General features: G+C 44.2%; 1 non-coding gene across 1 annotated transcript; it reads left to right on the top strand.

The window, feature by feature from the left end:
• Positions 1–1,141: 1,141 nt before the first annotated feature.
• On the top strand, positions 1,142–1,280 carry LOC111753737 (small nucleolar RNA SNORA2/SNORA34 family). The gene has a single exon (XR_002788532.1). It is a non-coding gene; the product is annotated as a small nucleolar RNA SNORA2/SNORA34 family (small nucleolar RNA).
• The last annotated feature ends 1,806 nt before the right edge of the window (positions 1,281–3,086 follow it).

Here is a 3,086-nt window from a genome sequence, read left to right on the forward strand (position 1 = left end):
TGAGTCTCTACCAAAAAGGCACAGCTCGGCCTGCCCAAAGTCACTTATCTGGGGTATATATTAAAAGAAGGAAAATGGACTTTTTCAGATAAAAGGATTGAAGCTATCTTAAAATCCCTTCCCCAAGACTAAATGTCAGATTAGAAAATTTCTAGGTGCTTTGGGCTACTGCTGCTTGTGGATCCTGGGTTTTGCTGAAATGACCCAGCCACTCTGCACCTCTACTGGACCTTTTGGACCTTTAACCTGGACTGAGTTAGAGGAACAAGCTTTTAGGAATTTAAAAGTGACTCTCATGAATGCTCCAGCCCTCACTCTCCCTGACTTAGCCAAACCTTTCCAATTACATGTAGCTGAGAGTCATAGGATAACAAAAGGTGTCTTAACCCAGGATGTAGGACTCGGAAAGAGGCCTGTTGCTTATCTTTCCCGATGATTAGACCCCACAGCTGCAGGGTGCCCAAATTGCCCACAGACAATTACAGCCACTGCAACCAAGGCAGCCACTAAGTTGACTTTTGGCCAGAGACTCCAGATAGTGGCCCCACATGTTGTGAAGACACTATTGTGGTCATCTCCTGATAGATGGCTTCCCAATGCTCATATTGTCCAGTACCAGCCCTATTACTAGACACTGACTGCATCAAGTTCCTGTCTACTTCTGCCCTCATTACAGCAGCTCTCCTGCCAGTTGATGACCCCTTGGTGCTGATATATAATGGTATAGACAGTATTGGCTTTGTTTCAAGCCTGTGAGCTAACCTGACTGATGTCCTGCTTGCCCAGCCTGAAGTCATCCTTTTCACAGATGATAGCAGTTACCTCCAAGGTACTTGAGTGGCAGGAGCTACAGTGACCACCAAAAAGGAGGTAATATGGGCCCAAGCTTTAGGATCAAGAATTTCATCTCCATGGGCAGAACTGTTAGCCCTTACTCAAGGCCTAAGATGGGGACAAATAGTTGGTACACTTTTGCTACTATCCATGTGCATGGGGCCATTATCAGGAAAGAGGACTATTAACCTCATTAGGAACAAAGATTAAGAATGCCCCTGAGATCTTAGACCTCCTGGCTGCCATTTGATTGCCTTGAAAAGTTGCCATTATACATTGTTTGGGGCACCAGTGAGAAGATACACCACTGGCCCTGAATCAAGGCTGACAGCTTTTTGACGCTGTTGGTTTAAAGCAGGAGCCTAAAAAGCTATATCTTTTTATGGTCTGTTGGCCATTTCAGAACTTGGGCAGTGAAATGGTCAATTCATTAGAAAGAAACAGCTTGAAGAATGCCCCCCACCACCACCATGAAAGACTGTGAGCATGGTAGGCTCCAGTGGCCCAGGATGGGAGCCATTGGAGTTTACTGGGACCCGTGCCATGCTGGGACCTGGAGCGCTGGGAAACCAAGCAACCTCTCCCGCCCTGATGAGAGGCTGTGAACCTGCTGGTGCGTGAGCTGAGAATCAAACATCACATCTTCTCCCCTACCCCACATTAGCAAGTGGGAGCCAGTGATCTGACCATCCCTTGAGAGGTTGATCATAGGCAATGTAGCAAATAGGGGGTATTTCCTTCTACCATCTCTTTGAAGGCAAGTACTTTTATCCCTTTTTTGCTTTGTTCTAATTAATGCTGTTATTTTAGCCTGTTTTGTTTTGTTGAACTTCAATATACATGAAAGTATGGACAGCTATTTTGAAGAGAATGAGAGGCTCTACGACAGCCATCCGTGGCTTTCCTATTGTCTGGTTTTGAAGACCTAAAATGCCTTCCTCATTCTGTTCAGATCACTTTTATATTATCTTGTTTTGTATAAATTCTCTGTATGTGAAGACATGGACAACTATTTGGAAGAAAACAAGAGGCAATATGGTAGATAGTGAAGATCTCAGGTCATCTAGCTTTGAAATTTATATCTCTTACATTGCTTTCTTATGTCCTATTTTGTTCTGTTTTGTTGTATTTAATTTTACTCCCTTTAAAATAAAAAAAAGAAAGACACACCAATAGCTCATGAAAATGCCCTTGCTGTTAAGACAGCCAGAGAGGTGGCACTAAAACCAGTGGGGCCTATAATGCTCCTCCCAGCTCTCCCACCACCCATGATACTCAAATCATCCTATTCAGATTCAGACTTGAGACCAGCTACCAGCCTAGAAGTGTAACTTTTTCTGGAAGGCTGGCAGATCACTGGGCCCCCAGCTGATCCAGGAGACCCATCAGGCCACTCATTTGGGGGAATCAAATTGGCCAAATTATCTTGCCTGACTAAAAAGATCAGCCAAAAATGCCCACATGTCTTCAAGTAAACCCTAAGATGGCTCCCACAGATGTTTAAAAGATACAATAAAGACTTAGCCCTGAAGACCTCTGAGAGACAGACTTTACTGAAGTGGGTCCAGAAGAGGAGTATAAATATCTATTAGTTCTTATAGACACATTCACTAGATGGACTAAAAGATTCACCACTCGGACTGAATCAGTCCTTATAGTAGCTAAGAAACACCTCTATCAGATAGTGCTTTGATTTGCTTTGCCCACCTCCCTGGGGTCTGACAATGGCCCAGGTTTCATAGCTCAGATCACTCAAAATTTAGCTGTAGCTTTAGAAATCAATTGAAAATTACATTGTGTCTACTGGCCACAAAGTTCAGACCAAGTACAAAGAATGAACAAAACCATAAAGGAAACTATTTCAAAACTGGCAATTGAGACTGGTGAAAACTGGATAAATTTCCTTCTTTTTGTCCTTCTGCATGTGCAATGTACCCACTACCTGCAGGACATTAGTCCTTTTAAGGCCATGGACAGCCAACTGCCCTTTTTGTTCCCCCATGTCCAGGATGATAAGTTGGCTGCTGTCACTAATGGAAAACTTGTTAAGTCCTTACAGGCTCTCCAGCCCTTCCTGTACTTGACGTACTGCTTGTTCCAGGGCCACCAGACCATTCCTGAAAGACCTGATGACCCCCTGGCAGCTCAACCTGGTGATCAAATCTACATCAAAAGGAGACAGCCCACATCCCTACGTGCCTGTTAGGAAGGACCCTATACCTTGAGTACTCCCATGGCCATCAAGGTTGCCA

The sequence above is a fragment of the Cavia porcellus genome, unplaced genomic scaffold, assembly GCF_034190915.1.
Source record: "Cavia porcellus strain 051 isolate PalLab524CR breed Dunkin Hartley unplaced genomic scaffold, mCavPor4.1 scaffold_21, whole genome shotgun sequence".
In the NCBI taxonomy this organism is placed as follows: Eukaryota; Metazoa; Chordata; class Mammalia; order Rodentia; family Caviidae; genus Cavia; species Cavia porcellus.